Source organism: Drosophila subpulchrella, chromosome 3L (assembly GCF_014743375.2).
Source record: "Drosophila subpulchrella strain 33 F10 #4 breed RU33 chromosome 3L, RU_Dsub_v1.1 Primary Assembly, whole genome shotgun sequence".
In the NCBI taxonomy this organism is placed as follows: Eukaryota; Metazoa; Arthropoda; class Insecta; order Diptera; family Drosophilidae; genus Drosophila; species Drosophila subpulchrella.
In genome coordinates this window covers 20,947,030-20,972,925 of record NC_050612.1, presented here as the reverse complement: position 1 = coordinate 20,972,925, position 25,896 = coordinate 20,947,030, and the positions used below count along the sequence as shown (strand labels likewise).

At 39.8% G+C, this 25,896-nt stretch overlaps 1 protein-coding gene across 24 annotated transcripts in view; it reads right to left on the bottom strand.

Annotated features, from left to right (window-relative positions):
* The window catches only part of LOC119552743 (potassium voltage-gated channel protein Shab), a 59,961-nt gene extending 35,678 nt beyond the window's left edge, over positions 1-24,283 (bottom strand). For 21 of the 24 annotated variants that reach the window (XM_037862508.1, XM_037862512.1, XM_037862518.1 and 18 more), the window contains exons 1-2: positions 24,223-24,283; positions 21,861-22,057 (exon numbers count right to left, since the gene is read on the bottom strand). The gene's annotated coding sequence lies outside the window, so the exon portion shown is untranslated. Of the gene's footprint in view, positions 1-21,860; positions 22,058-22,309; positions 22,419-22,508; positions 22,550-23,774; positions 23,791-24,222 lie in introns of those variants that run through there. The other 3 variants (XM_037862511.1, XM_037862509.1, XM_037862510.1) reach the window with 3 other exon arrangements.
* Positions 24,284-25,896: the final 1,613 nt, after the last annotated feature.

The window sequence follows — 25,896 nt, the reverse complement described above, 5'->3', positions numbered from 1 at the left end:
GAATGCGGCAGAAAGTAAATCTTTGAACTCATAAAAATCGATGAGCGCACGCAGGCGATTTGTTTATCCATCAGATGCACAGATCCGAAACCATTTTCTACGTCTTCGTTCGGCTTTTTTTGATTTCTCACCCAGGTGACGTCATGGAATACAGATCACTGGTGTTTACAAAATATTAGGGAAATTAATTGAAAATCAGGCGAGTTTTTCCTGAGTTATTGGCAGTTTTGACTTGCCACTCAAATGGAAATTTATACTCTGGCATTTTGCCAGCTGAAAGTATAATAGATTTCTTGGAGGCAAGGACATTCGTCACCCTTCCTGCAACATATCCTAAATATTTTGGCAAGCTACGCTACGTGGTAAAAATGCCTGTATTTTATTGAAAACTTCAAGTAATGTTACTTGATACTCCGCAGTATCTAATTTTTAAAATAATGAATACCTTATATTTTATTTACTCAAGTAAATTATTCAAGCCGGCCCCTTTGGTAATGTAAAAGTGTGACCATGCTATGAAAAAATTCAAAATCTTTACATTTTCAATCTGAAATATGGCCCCTGGCATTTGGCCAGCCAAACAACCAAAGAAATTGCTTTCAGACGGCGACATCCTTCGCTCGCCCTGACATATCCTATATCCTGCCACTTAGGGGCTTTCGCCTCTTGCAATTATGCCAGGGGAAAATATGGCTCAAGCTGCGAGGCACTGATCTGGAAAAACCAGAACACGCAACGGGGAAAAGAGGGAAAATCTCGCCGCCGCCGGGGAAACTGCAGGCCGAACAAAAAAGAGGAGAAAGCCAAAAGAGAATACATAAAGCCAAGTACAAATTGTATATAATGCCAAGGACACTGACGACCTCAAAGGAGCGCAAACTCGGTTCACAGATTCATCTTTAAAGCATTTTCCATTCAGAAAATAAAAAACCCGAATATTAATTCACAAAAATGAAATGTACCTTTTGCAGATTAGTTTTCGGGCTTGTGCTTTTCCAAGGGGCTTAATGCACGAAAGCAACAGGAAATTGAAAAACCCCAGAAATCGGAAGAGCCCGAGAAGTGAGCGGGGATTGCTTAGAACACACATCACGTATACGCCGCGTACCACTCACACACACCAAGGACGGTGCACACACACTTTAATACGGTGGGTAAACGTGCGCAAGTGGCGCGAAAGTGTTGCGCATATTTCGGGTCTTTAATTTCGCGCAACGTCCTTGAGATACCGAAATTGAAATTCATAACAATAAAAATAATAACAAGCGGCCGAAAGCCAGCACAATTGGCGGACTAACCAGTCGCTTCAAGTGGCGGCTACTTAATACGGAAAAATGCCAATTCAAGCACTTCAAACGGAAGTCAATCCACAGATTTTTAAGAAACAAAACTCTGATAAAATAAATATCCGTATCATGATAAAAAAAACGGGAAATAATGCATTTCCTTTAAGCAAATACACAACAATTTTATATAGAAATACTTACATTACCTTGCAGATTTTAAAATTTAACAAAGCTCGTTTACTTATACTTCTTAAAATGATCCCATAAAAATCGGTGAAAAAAAGGGAAAGCTGCCTTAACCCATAGCAAATAAAGAGGCATTTACAATGTAAATAAATATGCAATATTTGATTTCCATTAATTTATGCTGAACATTTATCTTTTACCTCAAAAAGTAAAAATGACAAAATTTTTCGTATGCCAAATAGTAAATACAAACTGAAATTAGCTCCAGTTGAGCGGATACTCAATTGGTCCAGATCAGTCAGACAGAAAACCCCATCGGCACTCTCAAATATTCCCGCATAACCCATGGATATGTTAATTATCTATTTTATTTGAGCGACAAAGCGATGAGCCGTGACATTCCCGCATATTTGCTCGGCAATCTGGCAGTTTCACCCAACATGTGAAGGATATTCATCCTGCGGATGAGGTGGGAGTGGAAAATCTGTCTTATTTGCATGCAAATCAGCTGCGAACGCATTTCAATTCGGTAGCCGAAAGCTGTTACTGGGATTTGTCTTTGCTTAATGCGAAATTAAAATGAAATCCATTTGGCAGCCGAATGAAATTCAAATGGGATTAGTGAAGATTTTGCCATCCACTCTGGCCAGACATTTCTCTCCTGTTTGAATTGTAAAAATATTATATTAATAAAACCAGTATAAAACAGGTACATATATCTTGGAATAAAAAATTCAAACAAATTGAAAGAGGGGCACAAATGGAAACCGTAGCTGAAACGCAATAAAAGCAAGTAAATTGTAATAATAATTCCAATGTCTCAGTTGCCGCTACGCATGATACCCTTTTACCCCGCCCCCTTTTCGCCCGCTTGTTATACCGCCCATTAATCCCGCCCACCTCCCAACTTTTGGCTACTTTTTCTACTGTTTACTGCAATTTGTTGTTGTCCTTTTGGTGATTCCAGGAAATCTAAAGCCGACGACTCCCATAACTCTCTCTTGGTCTCTCTATTCACTGCGCAAGTCCTTTCCAGGCCAAAAGGGAAATTGCTCCATTCATTTGCTTAGATCCTTTGATCCGCCCGTGAACTCATCTATGAGAATTTTACAACCAATTTATGGGTATTTTAATTAATTAATTTTTCTGTTTTTAAATATATAGGTGTTTTTTATTTTTCCAAAACTTGTAATAGGCTTACAGGTAGTTTTTGCCCAGCTAACCTTTGACATTTCCACCACCCACTGAACGCCACCCACATCGTGCGCAGCCTTTACAAGCGAATGGGCAGGCGAAGGCACACAGCCCAACCAATGACGTCACCAGTGGGGACTCGCGTGTGTGTGTGTGTGTGCGTAGGGAAACTCGTAATGAGGTTAGGTGAAGTTTTTCGTCCTTTTTGCAGCTCCTTGTTCGTCGTGCTCGCCTTTGTGCCTGCCTTCGCTCCACGGCAAGGACAGACGCGACGACCTACTTTGGGATGTAAGTCGGTGGGTGGTGGGCGGTGGGTGGCGGCTGACAAGGGGGGTGGTGGGTGGTGGGCGGATTCACACGAAGTCCGCGTGGAAGTGGGATACTGAATGAAAATTGGAAACAGGATACAACTCTGCTGAACGAGCGTTGTTTTCGCTATTTTCACAATCCTAACCACTTGGGGAAAATGGTAATTTTAAAAAGGAGCTATAAGTGTTTGGGGATTTTATCTAAAGAACTTATTTAACATTTAAAATAAGGTATTCATTTACTTCTTATATATATAAAGCTGAAGATATACGGAGGTTTGTACCGTTCAAAATATTAAAGCCTTTAAATTTAACCAAAACCTTAGTATATAGAGATCATGTATTAAAACTATATATAAAAATCCATTTTATTTTTAAAACTTTTTTGAAATACTGAGAAAATATAAGCAATTTCAAAACTTTTTTGACATTTATTATGAATTGACTAATTTCTAAGTTTATATTTATAGGTTGGTTACCTATTAAAAAGGGTTTTAACAATTCAGGATAAAATATTATTACCAGAAAATATTTTTTATTTATTAATCGAACACTTTTTTAGTTGCTCTATATTTTTCCCTCACTTATTCCTCTCAGTGATCTCTTGTAGCATGTTCCTTCTACTTTTGCGGCTGCCTTTGCTGCTGCTGTGACCAATGCCACGAAACTTGGTTAGTTGGCAATCTCGGAGCCCCCTTTTCCATTTTCGCAGCTGGGTACGCGTGCACCCAGGCTGGCTTTCACTTCCCCGCCCGTGTGACAGGTGAAGGTGCAGTCACTCCACGAGGTCACCATCTACACCACCTTTCACCCATTGGGAACCACCTCGCAGCTGGAAGTTACTGCCGTTCCCGTTGCCTGTGGTCGAGTTCGAGTGTCTAATTCAAGGACACTGGCAAGGAGCCCCATTCGACCACATTGCCAGGCTTGAATCTCGCTCTGTAACCTGTTCCACCACCTATGACCTGTCATTTATACTCTGCCCTGCCAAGGAGATTGGTCTGCGAGTCAATCAGTGTGGGGAGAAATCTCGCAGTTAGGCCCTAATATTTTACAATAAAAGGAAAAGTCACCAAAGTAAAATATTTATTGCCTAATAAAATAATTTTTTAGATTTAAAATCTGTAAGAACTAATTGACTGCTCAAGCTTTTAAATTTTCTTAGCTTTTTTGTTCTTTCAAGTTAATTTTGGTAGCTTAGGACTATGTTTTAAAAGTGAGCAGAAAATTTGTTCCTCGACAAGAAGATTTTTTAAGCTGACTTTCCGAACTTTTTCTTTCGCCTTTTTCTCTCAATATTAATGCTCGTTGTTTATAAATTTCTTGCAGGAAGTTTCTTCTTTGCATTTGAACAGATGATGAACATTTTCGGAACTCGAACTTCCCAACTCTTTTATGAATTTCTTTTCCAACTACAAACATTTTTAAAGCCGAATTTGTAAACTTTTTCTCCAGCCTTTTGTTATCCAAAAATGCTGCCTTTTGTTTATGATTTATGGCCAAGAAGGGAAAACTGAGTTCGTTATGCTTGTCCCGGCTTAAATGGAAATTTCTCGCAGGACCAGGATGGAGATTGTTGGGCTGTTGGTTACATCAGACCGCACATAACTTCAAATTACGAGCCCCTGACCACCGGAATTGAATGGCTCGTTCTGGACCCCATCTGGCACTACTACTTCTGGCCATTTCTCAGCGCTGGAAAGGCAGGGAAAATCACGTCGAGAGTTAATTAAACCAGGGATGGATTTCGGGTCCTCATAATCCACTTGTCTCCTCCTTATTTCTGCCCTTATATTTGGGCCATTGTGTGTGTGAGTCCTTCGGCTTTTCCTCTTTGGGCTTCCGCTTTCCATTGGCATTGTTATCTATTATTAATTCGGAGGAACAATGGGGACGAGTGATACTATTGAATGATTTTTATTGTATTCAATTCTCATTTCCTGCCTGTTTGCGGCTTCGGTGGCCAAAGAAACAAAAACCAAAACAAAGCAAACAAAAATTAATATCGTTTTGCTATTTTTGGCACTGAGCTGGACTGGCTGGAGCCGGCGATGGATCAGCAAAAACTACATACATACCATATTATTTATTATCGGGGGTCAGAGGTGGTTCGTGAGGGGAAATAACTTCGTCACTGGCTGTTGACGGAAATGAAGAGCACTTTTGGCTTTTCAATAATGACGAAAACCAATCAATTTTATGGCAAAGTATCTACTTAAATGCCTGGAGGCGAAATACCTATTTAAGTGCAGCCATGTAAAGTGAATAAAGAAATAAGAGACGATATAATTTTATTTCCCTACCATCCTTTGGAAAAGGCATATACTTTTTATATAAAAATATATAACAAAATAATAGTTACTAACAAAATATATTCAGCCATTGACCATTAGTGCCTCATAAAATAAAACGAATAGAGAAAGCCAAGAACATTTTAGATAATTTACGACTTTTTAACACTTCTGTAAACACATTTCTAACACTAAATAATCACTAAAACAATGTGCGAATTTATCGATGAATCCATTATTTAAATGCCAAGTGGAAGTGAAATATTAAGCTCTTATATTAGCTTAATGAACATTTTTAGAGGATTTGGTAATAAATATAAATAAATACAGAATGTGGTGAGGAAAGTTATGGTTTTAAAACATTGTTTATAGAAAGTGGAAATGGATGGGAATTGTACTAGTTTTGATTCATGATTTTGTACTACATATTTTAGTAAACACAATTTAAATGTTGTGTGCTGAAAATGTAAATTTATAAGAGAAACCTGAATTAAATGCCCATTATGTTGATTTAGGTCCTCTATTAATAGTATATCAATAATATATCAAAAGTGATTAGTACAACGTGTAAATCTTTATTCTTAACCTGTCTAATTAGTTTTATAAAACACTTTTCCATTTATTGACAATTTCACTTAATCGATTTCGTTGTTCTCCACTTTCTTTATAATATTCAGATCTATGGACAGATGACTGGTTTCACTTTTTGGCATGGGCTTTTAGCCAAATTAAATAGAGCATTGAATAGCAATTGGCTGGCAATTTGGAAACAGATTTTGTTGGCGATAGTTGAAAAGATTTGTTGGGTTAAACGGAAAATAAGTAACATGGAATTTAATTCAGGGGAAAAAATAAGAATAATGATTGTTTTTGCTGGGAACCTTACAAGAAGGCCCAGTGATTCACCTCAGATTTTCCCGCACTGCGTATAAACATCTTGTATTTTGGGGCATCAATTCTAATTGCAGCTGACACACCTAATTGTAGACAAGATGTTCAATGGCGTCCTCCGAGTCCCACATATCCAGGCCCTTGGCTTGTCGCATTTCCCACAAAAACTGGGCCAATGGCCAAGGAGAGACGCCCCACAGATATTTGGGATCCGAATATTGTTTTTAATGTACGGCACACATTGTTGTTTGAATGTGACATGTCCGCACTGACAACATGAATGCGCCAAACATTTAAGTCCCCCAGTCGCCTCGACATTGCCAACTGCCTTTTGGCTTTTGAAGTCCCGTCAGAAGTGGGGATACATTTTCGGGGGTCTTCATTTTCCGCACTCATGACGTAGCGGTCACATGCCGGGCGGGAAAAACTTTTCCGCAACTTTTCGCCAGGCGGCCAGATGCAAATGCTCAGCACTCTCAAAAGTGATTCATGTGTACGCCGTTCGGGCCAAATTCGTTTCTAATCAATCACATTTTGTGGCCCACTCGAGTGGCAAATACATCGGGAACACTATTTAGCAAACGTGCGAATAGCCGTGGAACAAAACAAATTCCAGCGAAAATGTATAATGGGCCATCGGTACTTTGTAGCGACTTTTCATGGAATAGTTCAAAACAAAAAGAAAATCCCCTAGCAAAATTCCTAATCGTTAAAGCGAAATGAAAACTGTTGCGGCATAAAATATGAGCAAATGAAAATCTTATATGCAAAAGCTGTATGCAATCATTTCATGATTATTCTTGAAATAGGTAATAAGGAAAAGAGCTTAGGTTTATATAAACCAACCAATTAAAAATATTCACACTTGCAGATACATAGTAACAAAAGTGTATATCTTATTTTCATAAAATATAATATAAGAATATATTTTCTTCATTAGTAGAAAACACAAACCTCATCATTCCATTAACGTATGTTTAATCTATACCCGGGTCGTCTTAATAAAAAACTTTTGCTCCCAAGTAAACTAACTGAAACAACATATTCCAAGTTGCAGATAGACAGACAGATAGCTGTCATTTAATTAGGGAAACATCGGCACTTCGGGCGAAATTCAAGAGCAACTCAATTTGTTTACGTGTAAATGGACTCGTAAGGCCAAAAGCATATGAAACAGTTTCTTTTGGAATCGGAAATTCGGCCATTATAATAAGTGCAAATCATCACCAGTTCCGCAGGCCTTCGCAACACCCTTCAATAGTTCTCTGGCTCGAGTTCAAGCAGCAACGTCAAGGTGGCCGCCCCCTCGGGACCTCTCCCCATCCCCACCCCCCAAAAAAAACCCCCTTAGTAATGAACCAATTTCAGTTTTATTTTCGTTCCGTCTTGAATTTTCTGGTTTTTTTTGCATATCTCGACGTCGTCGCAATGCTTTTACAGCATTAATGGTCGCGTAGGCAGGCCAAAATACTTTATGGACCAGCTGACGATGCTCGATGCCAGCTATTTGTGGTGTTGTCGCACTACCCCCCTTACTAGCCACCCATTGAACAGCCACCCATTGAACAGCCACCAACCACCACCCACCGCCCCCTGTGCCACTCCCACTCCCAAAGTGTTCGCGCATTTCGACGCATGATTTTAATTGGTTTTTCCTCTCGTTTCGATTGTTTATGGCGAATCGATGGGGGAACAGCTGATGCTAGCAATGAATGAATTGCATGAATAACGCATACGCAGCGTTGGCCCCGGGCAATTTTTAGGGGAGAAAGCTTCGCTTCGAGGCTTAAAAGATTTCAACAGCCTTAGAAAGTATTATTTTATACTGATTAGATATTAAATAGAGTATTTTAAATATATTTTAATTGGAAATGTATTTGTATTGGTTCCTGTTTATGTTTAAGACCTCAAGTTTCCAAAAATTATCACTTACAAAAAAGGGGGGCCTAATATTCTGTAAGGCTTTAAGCATTTATTTTAGCATTTCACTCGCTATTATTTCTGTTCTTTAAAACATGAACTGAAACTTCCTGCTCTGCACCTGAGTCACCGACCAAAAACTTTTTCTCTAACGCCTGTTTTTCAATAATTAAAATCAAATTATGGCCCTAGTGCCAAGTTTTAATTACAATTATAAAAGCCATTAAACGTGCACTTTGAATAAACTATTCTATTCATAAGCTGCTAAAATATTACTGAGCATTGCAACGAATGCGGACTAATTAATATTATAAATTCATGATCATAACTATGAGTAGCAAATTCGAAAAATTTCCTAAATTGAGGCGCAAATTGGCAAGATTATTGCCACTTTCATTGGCATGTGATAGGGAAATGGGAAATTTCTTTGATATACGCTTTGAGATTTTCCACATACTCGCATACTCGATTTAATCTGCCATATTTCTGGGCACTTGAATCTGCCATGGCCGGGCCAATTTATCATGGACACGGGTTTCTGTTGTCATTGCATTTTCATTTTTAATTTTAATTTAATGTAATGCACTTGGCAGTTTTAATTGCGCATTACCCGGCAAAAACAGGGCCATAAATTCGTGTAGTTGGATGCCGTAAAGGCCATTTTACAGCTACTTTTTATTGGCTTGCACATCCCTTAAGCCCCGTCACCCCTTTTGCCCCTTTGGCCCCGCCACCCATGCGATTTTCCATTCATTTTTGTCCTCGCTCAGTTTTGTATTTTTCGCTTTATTTTGTTTGTGCTTGCGGTCGTTCGCCGATTTTCCTGGGCCAGCATGGGCTTTTCCTCCTTTCGCAGCGCCGCACTCACATGCGGGAAAAGCTGGGTGGAAAATGGCAAAAGGGGGGCGTCAATGTATGCACAAACATGAAACGCCCGTGGCCGCAATGTTGTACACTGCGTTAACGAGCCGGCAACAATTTTTGACACATAATTAAGTTTTTATGTTTAAACGCGTTTTGCCCAGTGTCCGCTTCCATTCAGCGTAAATGGCTGTCAGTGGGGTTCCCGGGCTCTTTCGGGGGCAGGGTGTTTGTCTTTCGCACAACAAAAGATTTTCTGGGGCTCGCGGTTCCGAAATGGAAAGTTGTTTGGCGGAACAAAGGAATCGCAATCGGACTTTTCCGTTTTAATTGGCATTCTGAATCCTTTATTTTCGCTTAAAGTATTATCTTTTACGGGGAAAGCTCTATTCTCTTTCCGTGGAATACGATTATTTTTATTTTTCCCGCCTTTGAGTATCCTTTCTGCCCGTTTAACTATTTACAAACAGATTTTGAACAACAATGAAGGGCTTTCGCATTTCATTAAGTTGATGTGGGCTAAAAGCTGACAGAAATTCTTGCATGAAATGATAGAATACCTTTCTGCCACTCAATTTATTTGTCATTTATAGCAGCCATTGATGACGTCATTAGTGGTTGAACCACATAAATCAATAAAGCCCCAACAATGCTTTGCGCATTGAACAGGTGTCAGTTGGCCAGAAGATGACTGTTGGCAGGTGCCATTAGCGGGGGAATTCCATAAGCTTCTCACCCTAACCATTCCAACGGCATTTCCACCATTCTCGACATTCGCAATAAGTGCAATTGCTGGCCATAATCATGTTTTTGCAAAATGCAGGTTAGTTAACGCAGCACAGAAATGGAAATTATATATCATGTCAGGGTCTAAGTGGAACTATTTATTAAACGAAGTTCAAATATGGCGAAGGCTTGATTGCATTCTTACAAAGTCAGGTATACTCAATCATGTTAAGGTTAACTACATAGTATTTTAAAAATAGCAATGATACTTTTTGATTTTATTTTTATATTAAAACAAATATTAAACTAAATCAAAGATATGATAAGTATAACTTAATGTACATTAATATCAATCTAAAATAAAATACTTCATAATATATATGTAAATGTATCCCATTCTGATAAGATGATAGAAAGAAAAATAATAATAACACTTGTGTTTTATATAATTTTCTTTCTGTGCACACATTTTGCGAGGTGCGAATATCCGCCCGCGCACTTTCACAAATTGCGTATACGCCGCGCGGGCCAAAATTACCAAAATGACACAATCTAAACGGAAATAAATTCGCAGACGCATGCGGCAAAGTGCAAATTTCGTGTGCTGGCGGAGGGGTAGGGGAAGGAATCCGGCGAGTAGGTGTGTCGCCCCAAAATAAACTGCAGCCAGCGAACACAATGACCTTCCCGCCCGCCGGGAAATTAATGGAAAACGCGCCGGAGGAAAACTCACGGGCGAGGCACTCACATTTCCTGAGCCGTGCTCCCTGCACCGACTTCTTATCAGCTGAACATTTTTAAATTGATGACGACACCGTTGGAAAAGCGAGGAAAACCACCTCGGACCAGAACAAACCGTTGCATTCGCCTTCATTGTTGTTGTGGCAATGTGAAAATGTGAAAATGAGCTTTTCCTCGTTGGCGAAATGAAATTTTAATCTCAAAACATTTGCACAAAAGGAACGGCGCGAAATATCGCAATAAACAATTATACAAAAAGTATATAGGTACACAAGTGCGGATATATATCGGAAGAGCCCCTGATTTGGGCACGGAGCATATGTTAGCCATAAACAGTTTTCATTGCGTTATGGAAAACTATCTACACTCACGTCCCGGCGTATTTATCGATGTGTTTGTACATAAACAAACTCGGGAAATTGTTTATACTCAAGTCGTAGAGCGTAAATGGGCCAGAATAATAACAATAACAACTGGGAAACCGAGGAAAAGCGAGAAAACGAAATGGAAAACAAAGTGCACTTCGGTCATTGCGCATACGCAGCGTTGACAGCCATGGAATTAAATATGCGAAATTATTAATACACATGTCTTGTAAATAATTAAAAAAGCACACCGAAGGCGACATGAGTAACAGTTTATTTTGGTGGCCAGCGTTTTGTTCAATTTCGCTAAATCAAAAATAAAACCCACACGGAGAAGGAGAAAGAGAGTGGGACTGCAGCTCGGAAAACGCAGAATATACCGGCTATATCTATATATATAATTTTTTGTGGCCCACATAGCCCCGACCGAGAGAAAAAGAGCGCCAGCGGAATCTCATTGAAAACAATTGCTATTTTTAGGCCTTTGGGAAACCACCTGATAAATGGAAATTCTCTGCCAGACGCCCCGAAAGATACACGCAATGCATAGGGTACGACCCGATCCGAAAATGTTTGTTTTAGATTCCAAGTGCTTAGCTCCTTTCCCCATTATTTATTTATTCCTGGTTTTGTGTGTTTGAAAGAAAAAGCCTAGGATAAACTGGGAATTTTTTCAAATTTAGATCTTGTGTTGAGTAAATTACTACCAGTGATTGAAACTAGTGACTAGTGGTAGAAATTAAATAACTGGTTTAAAATTGTAATTTATATTTGTTTACTTTGAAAGCTATTCTAATCTACGAAAATTGTTAACCTAGTTGGTATAGCTTTTTCAAGAATATAAATGGCTTCTCAATAAACTCAACTATATACATATATTTACAATCTTAAAGTACTTCCGCAGAATTCCTTTCCTTTAAATTCATTTTATATTATATGTAACGCATATGTTTACTTCCTGAAATACAATTTTTTTCAACTTAACTTGCTTTTCTTATAATTGAATAATTTATACAAATACCCACCCTGTCTCTATCTCTATTCAAAAAAAAGGCCCCTGTTTGTGTGACCAAATCAAGCACATGAAACCCAACTTCAATGGACCAGAAACAAATTTTCCAGTAAAAAGGGAGAAAAGCAAACAATTTCAGTTTGTTTACAATGGCCAAAGAATTTTCAATTTGATGCAACCCATTTTCCCACTGCCTCCGTACTCTCTTCATTTTCCGATTTATTTTTTGTGTGTGGAAGCGAGTTTACTTTGGAGTGCATCTGTCATCTGGCGACTGCACAATTAAATGCCTGTTGTTGCCGCCGAGAGCGTTGAGACGGATAACAATGGTGGGGGGTTTTGCATGAGAGTATCAAGATGTTTCCCGGATCCCCAGGATGCAACTTGTCGCTGGATGCCCAGGGACCCTTGGAAAAACAACAAGACAATGGGCCAAAGTCAAGCTGCGAGTGCATCCATGCAAGAGGCTCAGAAACACACACTCGCTGCACGTAATTGTTTTCATTTTCCATCTTTTTTTTTGCCTTTTGCCTGGCTGAGTCCTTTGACAGCCTGGGCACAACGAGATAATCTGCAGCAATCTGCAGAGGGGAGACTGGAGAATAGGGTCCTAGTCGCACATCTCAGGCCACCAGTTTCAGTGCCAGCTGCAGCGAAAAAAGTGTTGCCTACAAGCAGGCGCAAATTACACAAATTTGTGACATTCCTTTGGGGAAAACACTGCAAATGAAATAAGAAACACAAGCTAAGGCAGAAAAGACAGGACAATTGGAACCAAAATGAACCAGAAGAGAGAAAATGAAAATCATAAAACGTATGTGAGAAACAGAAATATTTTCGTTGAAATAACGAAGCTAAATTACGTAGTGCCCAACCATTTTACAAAGTAAATCTTTGATTGCTAAAATTGTGTAACTAAAATAAAACAAAGTTATATCATATTAACTTATTGTGAAAGAACACCATTGTTGAAGATCTTATAGCATTATTTTTTTAACCATCCTACTAACTTGGAAACATTTTTCTATGATAGATTTAAAGCTGTTCTTTTTAGTTCGATATGTATTACTTATTTCGAAGAAAATATTAGTCGGGATATAATTTTTAATTTTAAAACATTTTAAGATGTATTACAGCAACACTTACTTTCAAACAATTTATTTTAATTACAAATTCAGTTTATGAGAGTTTTCAAAGAGCTGAAAAAATACGCCTACACTTGCTGGTATGCCACAATGTTCCAGGCAATTTAATTAAACTTCAGGAAAAGGGCCGGGCTCTCCGGACCCCGGGGACCTGAAATCGAGGGCCCTTTCATTTTGCCGGGGTGGGCAGTTGTCAGGTCTCAACTCAGCGCCGTGTCCGGTGGTACATCGTGCATCCTGCCGTGGCCTAATCGATACAGCGCGCCACGGGCGGCCGCCTGTTTTGCAAATGTGCCACAAAATGCGGCAATTGTCAATCAATTTCATGGAAATTATGTCCAAAGGGGGTGGGGGCAGGGCCGGGCGTTGAAGGGCGCCTGTCAGTGGCAAGTGAGCAGAAAAAAGTGTCAGGACATGTGGCTGAAATCCACAGGCAAACAGCAAAAAGATGGGGAAAAGCGGAGAAAAGCCTCGCCACTGCCAACTGGCAGCTCCACCGCACTCGAGTCTCGTGTCGAGTAAACAGTTTTTGATAATCTCTCACTCGAGTGCCAAACACTTGGAAAAAAATAGAAAAGAAAATGGAAAATATGGTTGAAAGAAAATGCTGAAATTTGAAGAAAATTTTCAAGCGTCACGAATGACGGCAATGATGAGTACGTCAATGATGTTGATGACTGTGTCGAGTGTGATTATATGGCACCAGCTTAAAGCCTCAAGAGTTCTCGAGCGGTGCACACAGACACACCCACACTCACACTTAGACACCGCAGCAGCATAAACACACACTCAAACAACTCACAACCACACAGAAAGGCAAACGCATCTGTAGATAGCAAATACGGGTCTTATGCTTTAATGGAAACACGTTTATGCGGAGGAAGCTATTGGAAAAGGTTTCGAAAAAGATTCGGAACATTTTTAAAATGCTCAGGCTATTTTCATAATTTAATCTGATATTTTAATGTTGAAATTATTTTATTTTAATGGATTAATTTATTATTTATATTAATATAGCTTATGGTCTATAAAATGATAGATTTATTTAAAGAATTTAAATATAATTGAATGGCATAACATTTTTAATAAATGATTTTATCACCTGAAAATTAAATTAAATCTTTATGACCCATAAAAATATATATTTTTATTAAACATCAAAAACTGCTGATCACGATGTAGAGAGGCGCATAAACATCCTACTATCCACCCACCTAATAGAAAGTTTTGCGACCTCCGCCTTAAGTGCTTGGCTAAGCCATTTCAATTGGATTTTTCAGTAGTGGGCCTATTAGGCCTAATGCCATTTGGGATTTGGGATTTGGCTTAAATTCACTCGTTTTGCGGCTAAGCCAACTTATGTCTAGTGGCGGTAATTCGCCATTTGCCCTGGAGCACATTTGCATATTGAGGCATTGGCAATGTATACATCGATTAATGATGATGATGCCGTAAATAAATACGAGGAATACCCGAGCAATTTATGAGCAATTGGCCGTGTTTTATGTGTGTATCGTAATATTAATATTTATCTTTGTAGCTTTCGGCCCCTGGATCCCATCGCTCTGATCAAACAAACAAATCAACGGAGAATTTCGGGGCGGAAGTTTTCATCATGAGAAATTACTCGATTCGGGAATGCGATCGCTTTGCTGGCCCTCTTATAAACATAATTTCATAATTTTTACGATAAGTACTGGCTGCTATGGAAAGGCTCGTAAAAACTGATTTGTATATTTATAATTCAAATAAACTTTTCAATTTTATTGATTTGTTTGCAATCGCCACGAGTGCCTATGTTGATTTTTTCGAATTTTATTGGCAGCAAATCCATATGATTCAAATCGATTTTCAGCGGGTGGCTTTTGCTAAAATCAAAAAAGGTAAAATGGCAAAGGCTCTTAGCAAAATTAATTCGAAAACTTGGTAAACAAAAAGGATACGTCTGCGGGAGTTATTTATAGCGCCTGGCCGTAAATGCACCCAAAAGGTAAATTTAGAAAATTACTAGAGAAGGGGCATCGTAAAGCAGCCAAGTTTTCCACTCAAGGCGCCTGAAAATAGGCAAGGATTTCCCCGCTTTTCCTCCCACTCATCTCTCTGCATTTCCATTTTAACGGTGACTGGCAGAATCCTCCGCAGGATGGGAATATATATTCGTATCTACACGCCCACAGAAACCTGCGGCTGAGTGCTCATTAAATAGTAAAGGACATGCACACACAGACACACGGACAGGTGGAAAGCGTGTGGGAAAAGCTCGAGTTACCGTTGCAGGCAGCCAACTGGAATCGTTAGCACACATTGACCGGGCCCAGACACTATTAATTATTCGTGCCCCCGCCCCATCAGCTTTTTTTCCCTGGGAATCCAGCAACAGGAAGCATCCTGTATCCTTGTATCTGCATCCGTGGTGCCGCACCTTGAGTGCAAATATTGCCAGATACAAGATACAGATGTCACTTCTCCGTGCACCACACACACACAGATACTCGCAGTCACCTGCGGGCGCGTGCTTGTGTGTGTTTGTTTTTAGGGCTGCCCGAGGCGCATTTCCCTTTTAGTTTTCGCCGTCGTCCTTTCAGTTAAAGTGCAGCCATATATTTCAACAGAACTCACTTGCAACATGCTCATATGTATGCAAAGTAACTGCCCGTACAGTGAAGCTTAGCTTTGAAAGCAAACTTAGATAAAAATATTTGATTTTCTATGGAAAAAAACAACCCATGTGTTACGTTTTGGAAAATATATTGTTTTTTTTAAATAATAGTAAAAGTATAGTCTCTCACTTAATGGTACTATAAGGAGCGGAAACTATCATTTAAAATTTTAATGACATAAGTGGTGCCTTGCTGCTAACCCTATTAAATAATTATAAATTGAAAGACACATTGGAGCCCTTGCCACAAAGTTGGTAATTTAATTTAGTTAGGCAAAAGTTTGTCAAGCCCCCTAACATTAAAAATATTAATTATGAATGGAAGTGATTTGTGCCTTCATGTATATACCTATTTCTCCTAATAATGATAGTAATATCTTAAATGTAATATATCATTAAATAAGTAAATATTGAAAAATTAATTTAAAATGGTTTTAAGCACAATGGAACTTTGATAGATATTTTCAGATATGTATATCTTTTTTTTCTATTCAAACTTTGCTGCTTAGTCAGACCAACCTGTACCCCCCTGGAGCACATGACGCTGCACATCCGCTGGGTGCAGGTCCTGCTGTAAAAGATTCCGGGGGAAAGGCGGTGGCAGCAGATGTGCCATAAATAAACCAAGACCGTAGGAACAAAGCCCGTGGAGTAAAAGCCAGCGCCGTAGACATTTCCATTGCTTTTCCAGCGAAACTCCTCCGTTTTTGCGCCGCAGGAGACATGAAACAAAAACAACAACGGCGGTGCAGATAAAAGTGGCAGCGACACAGAGCGTGACCATTATCCCAGAAGGACGAAAAGAGATTGAGAAGGGCGGATTCTTAACACGAAATTTAAGCCTTGTTTCAGCCTCACAGATTTGTGCTTTTTTTTTCCTTGTGGGCACCCAAACCAAACTCAAACCTTGTTCTTTCCTTGGGAGTGCAAAATTTTATTTTTCAATTTCCTTGAGCAGCTTTGATCTGGCGCACAGGCCAGGATGTCGCCAGCAAAAAGCGACGAAAAGTTTGCGCCAAGTCCTCGAAGCCTCTGCCCCGATTTTCCTCAAGCTTTCCCCCGCCGCATTTCCCCCAGTTTTCCACACACAATCGTGTGCAGATGACAGTAACAAGTTGGAACAAAAAGCGCCAACGCTTTTAACTTTATTAAGATATCACAAACATACGCAAGGCGTGCCACGCCCACTTTCCCGAGCGCACACACTCACCAGCTGAATTTTCATTTAATTTCAAGAAATGACAAGAGAAAGGGTTTCACTTAATTGAATCTCAACGCCATTAAAAAAGAATTATGCCAGTATGTGAGCTTGGGGGAAGGAAAACTCATGTTTAGGTACTTATCACTTGGGTGAAGAAAGAAAACCCAGGCAATCATGAAGTTTCATGATCACTCCCATGGTAATGATGACGCTAATGGTGGCTGCAACAGCCTTGGCATTTCCTTCCATTTTCCCCGCACCCTTTGGCCGAGAAAAGCGGAAAAGCGTGGTTTGCTGGCGCAAAACTCTTCGTGGCAGCTGGGGAAAAACTCGGATGCAGCTAAAAGATTTCCAGGAATCACACTCCATGAAACCGAGTTTAATTTCGTAATGAAACTTGTTGGAAGTGCGCGGTGATTGATTATCACTATAATTACTTTCTTGGCCTTTAATTAGTTAGTTTTGGGGAGAGTTTCGCAAAGGATAGCTTGGAATTGGGTTTAGGGTTATCAAATCAATTATATTTTATTAGTAGCGAATTTAATTAGCTAATGGAAATAATAATTCGCTATCAACAAAGGGTTTAAAAAAATGGGCTATCAATTCATTTACCAAGGCTTAAGTAGTGGTACTCATAAAATAAGTTATTGTTTGTCATAAAGAATTCTTATTGATACACATTCTTGTTTTTTATTTTCTCCACACACCACATAATTTGAAATAACTCATAACCCATCAACTTTAAAGCACCTTTTGGTATAGTGAAAGTTTTGTTTTACTTTTCCCGACCCATGACCAAGTTTATCCTCACCATTCCATTCTGTATTCCGTATTATATTTATTTTCCTGTGGCTTTTCCAGTCTTGCCCCGTCCATTGCTGTGTCATTAGAGGTGTACCACATCGCACATCGGGGCACAGCCGCAATAGCAATTGCATTTGAGCATTTTGCCACACATTCCCGGTAATGTTGTGTGTTTAAGTGCAGTTCTCCGTGAACAATTACCCAGCCAGGACAAAATGCGATGGCAGCAGAGTGGGTGGAAAATCATCCGCATGGAGGGCAGGGAAAGGAAAGTCAAGAGGCAATTAGTTTCAAGTTGTTGCCGCAGACAATTCTTGGCTGGCCATTTAGCATAAATGTGCTGGCACTTAGGCCAAAACGAGCGGCTGCCTCCAAAGTGGCCAAAAAGAGGAGCTACGATGAGCACACGACCCACAATTAATCTTGCACTGTTTTTCTGCTCCATGTTTTCTTTTCCTACAACACTTCCATGCTAATGAGCTACGTTTTGGGCGGCCAAGATTAATCGCGTTGCGTATACGCCGCGTTGCGCAGCAAATCGAAGCGGAATCCCTTGGGCGTTAGCAATTGGCACTCCATCGCTCAGGCAAATGCAATCCACTCGAAGCACATGAATAAATAAGCCAGCAGGCTGCGAATCGGAGATCCGAGCAGGCTCCAGAAGTCTGTGACAGCCTGGGAGGAGATTCTTTGCACTGGGGGAAAATTCAGGATTCAGGATATGCAGAGAGATAGATTGAAAATAATATGAACCAAAAAACAATACAAGTAATGCAATTTTGGTTCGCATTTTATTTTTTAATATATTATATTAAATCTGTTCGTCTCAAAACATTAATATAATATCATATATCTTGATTCTTTAAATTATGATACAAACAGCTTGGAATTTAAATGCCTCTAAAATTGTCTAAAAACATTTTTATGAAGATCTTTGATAGATATATTCCTACTTTTCTACTAGGATTTTCTGTTAATTTTCTGCTGCCGTTTGAATTTTTTCCAGAATTTTCTCACCACAAATTTCTCTCACTGCACAAGTGTTTACTCGTCTTGACCCCCTTTGCCGCTCTAGTTGTCCAATTGAAAGGGAAAATTTGTGGCGCGCTGCCGTTTTCTTGGCAGCTCTGCCTTGACAAACAAGGCTCGGCGGAACAAAAAAAAAAGGGGGACAACAAGCCCCAAAGTTTTGACTGCTCAGGCTGCTTTTCCACGATTTTCCCCGCCTTTCGCTGTCATCTTGCCTTAAATCCAATTGTGTTGTCGTCTGAGCGCCGGGTAACGCCCACGCCAGAATCTTGCACCTGCAGAATGCAGAATGCAGAATGCACTTTGCAGCCCATGTCAGCAGAGCGGCGACTTTTGAACTCCCACGCTGCGCGAAAGGTTGAAATGAAAAAAGAAAGTGGGCGGAGAAAGCGGAGGAGTAGGCAGCGTGGCATTGCATGTGTGCCAAAAACTACGGGGCAATAATATCCGTAGCCTGCGACTCGCTGACTGCCACTGCCATTGATTTTTATCGCCTAGGGGAGCTGCACAAAGCTCAACTAGCGACTCCGACAAGAAGTTGATTTGCCAGCCCAAAGCGGATTTAAACGGTGGATTTTCAATGAGGAATTGGAGATACTCTCTTACTAGAAAGTGTCCTATATCTACCATAATGTATTATAGCCTATACTAACTGAAACCACAGAAAATATATCTGATACAAATGATCCTATAATGCGTTTAAAATATATTTCTAATACAATATCTAAAAGAAGGGGTTTTCCTAAGGACTCAACCTACTTTTCCCTACTTTTCAATGCAGAATTTAGCAGCAAATCAACTCCGCTCCCCATTTTATTTATGCAAAAGAGTATCGCTGGCAAAAACAAAATCCGTTTTTGTAAATCATCAAAAGCCCACTCAGGCAGGATTCAATGGGCTGATGCACTTTGCTGATGGGATGGCAATGGGCCTCCGCCTTGGACCTCCCCTCCAGTCCCCGTGGCACTTATAACCCATATACCATATATTCCCATACCATACTACCCGTGCATATATCGCGTAGTTCTCGGGCCTGTCGCTGTTTGTCATATGCGATTCGGCTGCTTGCCAAATATTGATTATGTGCCCTCAAACATGAATGGAAGCGCGCTTCGCTGACTCCGCTCAAGTGGTGGTAGAATCCGGGGGATAGGGTACGGGCCCGATCCGGAGGTCTAGAGTATAGAAAAAGGGGCAAGATAAGCCCGAACTTCGACGTATGCACGTCATCAGGGCGAAAAAAGCACATCCGGGATAAGTAATGTGCAGGGAGAAAAAACCATAACCATGGCAAGCGGATGGATAGGATAGGATCCCATGGTGGCCTCAAATCCAGTTAACAACTTTAATGGCCCAAGTAAGCGATGCCACACTTGGCAAACTCTAATAAAAGCCCAACTTGGCCGCCTAATGGGCCATGAACATTAACAAATACTTGCAAAATAAAGGGCAACTTTCTTTCTCATTTCTTTAATCATTGTTTGCCAAGATACCATGTGTTCAATGAGTTGACAAATCATTTGAATCCACAACCACAAATATATCAATTTGAAAGCCGCAATTTACTCCGAACCACAAGAAAAAAAGTGATGGGAAAAGCCGAACAAATGCCGTTTGGAATTTTCATTCAGCATCTACTTTCGCATCGCCCTTTTTCCTAGTGCTGAATAATTTGGAACTGCCATAAAAATGTCAGACTGCAACGGTCTGGTATTTATTTCGACAGCCAACACAATTCATAGCTTTTAACTGGCAACTGAGCAAAGATAAATAAGTACAAGCGCGCAGACCGAAGACCAAATTTATGGACAACCTTCAGGACCAAGTTTTGGCTGAATGGCAGCTTAAGATATTCGAATGGGGAAGCAAACTGGATTATTATAAAGCCAAGCAAATACAAAATGTGCGGAAATAGCTCTTTGAGTTCTGAAGCTATTTTAGTTTCTGAGCGTTGGTTTTTGACATATCTGGTAAATTCCCAGATATGTCAACTGCTTATAACTACATTAAATTGGTTTATGATTTTGCAATGATTATAAAAGATAATCTGTGGTTCTCTTAAGCTACTAGTTATAACTTCTCATCCTATCCCAAATAGTGCATTAAAAACACATTTATTTTAGATACACGTATGTCCTGAATTTTGTAAGAATTTAAAATGCAGTTTTATAGCATTAGGAATATCTCAAGTTTTTAAGACAACGGTGAAAATAATTCATAATCATCTTAAGAATTAGTATTATTTTTCACAAGCAGTAAGTAGCAAGAAAGCTTATGCTTAATATTGAGAGAAAGGTTCTCAAAATATTTACCTACATCCAATTTAGCACAAGCTGATTTATAGATTACAAGAGCGTGTTCGAGTGCACTTACTGATTTTTCCATAATTCTAACAGGCTTTTCCGCCTCACTCGCTCCCGACAATCCCGTCAATCCCTTTGGAAACCTTTCACTTTGGAGAAAATTGCTCTGTATGTGGGCCACGCCCCCCAAACACGGAAACAAAATTGGCAAGCCATTAAGAAGCGTGCAGTGTTGTTGTTTACACATCCAAAGCAATTTTATCACCTGCGAACAATGTTTGGACTAAGTATATTTTATGGCCCAGCCTCGCCCAGCCGAATTTCCCCCATAAATTCCCCAAAACTTTCCCGCTTTTCCCAGTTGCAGGTGGTAAAAGGGGCGAAAACGCCGAGGTGGATAGCACCGCCTTATCACAATATTTGCGGCACATCGCTTGATTATTGGCTTGTCTGTCAACTAGCATGAGTATTATATTATTTTTATTCCTTATCTGGGTTGGGGGCGGGGCGGATCCCGATCCCGCATAGGTGCCATTAAGGCCGTTTGACAACTTGGGAAATGTGTTTGCGCAGCTCGGGTAATTGTGGCCGATAAAAACCCCAGCTCGAATGGGAAAAGGGCTTCTCCAAAATGTGGAAAGCCTGAGTAAGTAGCATGTCAAATTACAAACGCTAATTGACTCGTAAAGTTGCCAAAAAGGCGGCCCGAGTCGAAATATCGATTGTATTAGCATAAGTTCATAAAGAAAGGTATACAGGAAATATACTAATAATTTCTTCATTTCCCATACATAATTTGGGTATATAGAATTCAACAAAATAATGGTTTAAATTTTTTTATATGTAATATACCCCTCAAAACTCGAATTTTATTTAACTAGCGTAAGAAGTATAAGAAATACTAGTAATATAGTACGTAGTATTTTATTTCTACTCACCAACTAAGGAGTATTAACTTCACTTGCGTTTAAGATTTACTTAGGGAGTTTTGTTTAAGCGTTGATTAAGTTTTTTGATTTTGTGTTTGTTTGTTATAGCATAGGAATATATTTATTTTACATTTTCCAATTGTATAGGGGGAATTTTCATTTATCTTATTATCTTTACAGGAAAACAGTTGTCACAGACACACGCGCTGGAAAACAAAGAAAACACATCTTAAGTTACACTTTTTGTTATAATTTGAAAAGGAAAACTTATTCGGCGAGTTAGCGTTATGGTAATGCCAGTCCTAGCGGATTTTCCTTTTCCGCCAGCCTATCTGTCTGCCTTTTTGGGCCTTTCCTTTTCCTTTTTCCCCACTATGTTTGTATTCGTACGTTTATGGGTGGTACACGCCTTGCTTCACCGAGGGAAAACACTTTTTCTTGCGGCCCCCGACACTCACAATTCAAATGAACTTCAATTCGGTATTATATTCTCTGTTGTTTTGTTTGCTGTTCCATTGTTTCGATTTTATTACACATTTGCCCTGGCCTGTGGAAAATGCGGTGTGTAAAAGTGAGTGTGTGTGTGTGTGTAGGTACGGTGTGTGTAGAAGGGGTGGGGGCACGGGAGGCTTTTCCGATTTTCCGCTGCTCACGCACACAGTTTTTCCAAGCACAGCACGCTCCAAAGTCTAGCCACGAACTGAAAGCGTCGGGGAAACTCCAAACTCGAGCAGCAGGAAAAGCGGAAAGCCGAGAGGCTTCCAATGTCAATGCGAAGCCAATCCTTTGTACGAGGAATGTGTTATTTTGGAAGGCCCCATCCAAGCCAAACCAAACCTCCTGGAAAACCATGGCTCTCTCTGGCGCTCTCTCTCTCGGAAAATTCCCTGTCTCTCTCTGTGTAAGAGTATTTGGGATTTTCCTCTCTCCCGCTGGTTTGTTTTCCCTGTTGTGCGTGCGATTTGACAACTACATTCCGCCCCGAAAGAAATGAGTTTTGAAGTTTTCAAAGTGGATTTCCACTTGCAAAGTTTAATTAATATGAATGCCTCGGTTGTAGGCTACATACTACATACTACATATAGTTTTCCGATCTCTGTGTTTTCCTCTTTTTTGGCTTTTCTTTTTGTTGGCTTTTCAGTTTCTGGGTAAATTTATTGGCCGTGCGGGCGTGCTTTTTTGTTAAAAATAGCCGAAACAGCCTCGCAATGCGTCGGCAGCCTCAGCGACAGCATCAAGTTCAGATGGGTTCTATTTTTTGGGGGACCATCTTTATGGAGACTGAGCGACAACTTTTGACCTTAGTCAAGCGAAAAGTGTGCGGTGTTCTGTGTGCACAGCCCACCTGTCTTTGTTTTTGTGTGTGTATATCTTTTAAGCGCCTAATTGGCCAAGTTGCGTTGTGGCTGCCAAATAATTCAGGCAACTGCAACTACTCGGCTAATTACGACCCATGAATGAATAATCAAGGGGAGACTCTGGCCCCCAAGAAGGGGAAAACGATACCGAAACTGAAGCCCCCTAGAAAACAAGAAAATGAGAATGGAAACCCCCTAGGAAGCCCAAATCGCTGACACATGAATTTATGATTTCTTTGGCCGTGTTGTTATTGCCTTTATGATTATTGCGACGCCGCGTCTGTTGTCTGGCTTTTCCGAATCTCCCGACTTTTCCCGCCTGACGCCAACTAAGTAGCAACCCCCATTTAACCATTGTCAATCATATGACCCTGTTTTTGGGGCTTCGACGATCTGGTTTTTGGGCTTCCGTTTGGCAATTTGTTTCGTTACCCAGATAAACACATCTTGTTGGTAGTTCTTGCGATACTACGATACAACTTCCCCCAAAACGTGCTGCCTTGGCATTATTAATGTCCTGTGACCCAAAAAAAAAGAGATACAAATATCTTAGAGTTTCCCGCACCAACTGCTGGCCGAAAGAAAGAAAAATCAATTGATTGACTGCGATGGCCACATTTTCTGCACTTTTAAACGCGTCACTAGAAATTTAGATTTCAGATTATACGTTTCGGTATTTGTGCTTTCTTTTGCTTTCTTTAGCTTTCTCTCTCTGCAAATCTCTCTCTTGTCACACTTGATTTATTTTCGAAATTTTTAATTTTTCCTTATTGACTTCTTGGCATTTTTTCACGAATTTCCGCGCACACACACTTTTTGTTTTCGTTTTTATTATTCTTTTTTTTTTGGCCAGGAGTTGCATTTGGATTGGTAACAGTTGATGGCCAGCTGCCGACTAGCTGGCCAACTGACCAAGTGGCCAACCGACAGACTGCCAGAAGGCAAAACACGACGGAAAACCGAGGCGCCCAATGCTAAGTATCAAGTATACGACCGGAGGCACAGGCACCCACCACACGTCCGTTCTCAGCTGTGGCCCAGCGCTTTTGAGAGCGTTCCGTGCTGTTCTGTTCCGCCGGAGCCACTGCAGCCGGATCCGGCTCTGCCGACGCCGCCGTCGTGGTGAGTTTGCGGCCAGCTGATGGCGGATGGGACTTTGGCGCTCGGCGCTCGGCGTTTCGAAACGCCAGCAGGGGCGGAGGCTCCGGGAAAAGCGCGCTCGCCAATGGGGGTTGAAAGACGAAATACCACACATTTTATTTGAGTTTTCAGGCGGAAAAACACGCGGGGGTTACACTGTTCTGATATATATTATAATATTAAAAGTTAGAATATATTTATTTTAGATTGTTTCGTTATTTCAAATGCTCTTTATAATTAAAAGCTATTCAGTTTTTTCACTTCATATGTTTACTTTTAGTTTTATTGAATCATGTCTAATAATATTAATTTATATTTTAACAAAATAAAGCTGGTAACTATATAATACTAGAATCTTTCCTAACGAACGGGTACTTAAAACATAAGTCCATGGGCCTTGAAACTCTGAAAAAAAATATTAATAAAAAAAAAATATATATATTTAAAAAATTGTAATCTTAAAATTGTATAAATACATTAAACTAAGCCTTTAAAATATGACACACATATGAATAATATGTAACCAAAAAAAAAGCTTATGGTTCGAAAAGACGTCTCGCATCTTGAAATAACCCTATTGCCTATAAAAGAAACTCCAACCGTATGATAAAAACTGTTCGCACACCATTTTTTATGGTTTTAAAGAAAAATGTTTTGTATGACAGCCATTGAAACTTATTAAGTCCTCATTATTTATGGGCATTTAGTTTAAATGACAGGCGTAGACAAGGGCGAAGCAGGACCGCTTATGGTGTTGAAATCCAAGACATATGGGTTTCTCTTGTGCTATTCCGTTTATCTGAAGGACATGTGGTGAAAAGTTCCTGCTTTCCCTTTGTCTTTTCCCCCACCTTGGGTTTTCTTTAGACGCCTTGACCAGTCATGAATATAAATTATGCCCTAAGTGACAGGAGGAGGCTGTTATGGCTAAACAATCATAAAGAACACCCGGCACGAATTGTTTTCAGATTTTATAATGTGCTACGCGCTAAAAAGTAGTAGGAGAAAATTGCGTTTGAATATAAACGAAATCATAATTTGCACTTTTTTATTAACTGTTAAATGATGTAGGGTGGGCAATAAAATGCAAGAAATTTAAAATTTGACCTTAAAATGCTTTAAAGGTGTTTAAGATGTGATATAAAATTGGTGAAAACTAAACATTCCACATATATTGAGTAGTTTGTTTTAAAGTCTGATATAAGCATGAAAAATATTTTTAAAAAATAGATAATAAATAGACTCTACTGTTGCTTATAAATATATTTAAAAACGATTTTTGTTCAAATGAAAATATTAAATAAGTGTAATATAATAAAGCTTCTGTCAGCCACCAATCGAAGATCACAACCATATAGGCGTTTTGCGCGCGATTTTCTAGCGTTTTCGTTGAGGCCTTAAAACGTTTTATGGTTTTTTAGGAGGGAACTCATAAAATAAGTCGAAACTAAAGACTGGCCGCCTGAAACAGCTATTACAGCGGGTGATGCTCGACGGGTTAGTGGGCCAAAAATAATGCGACAGAGGCTTGAATTGGTATGAAATTG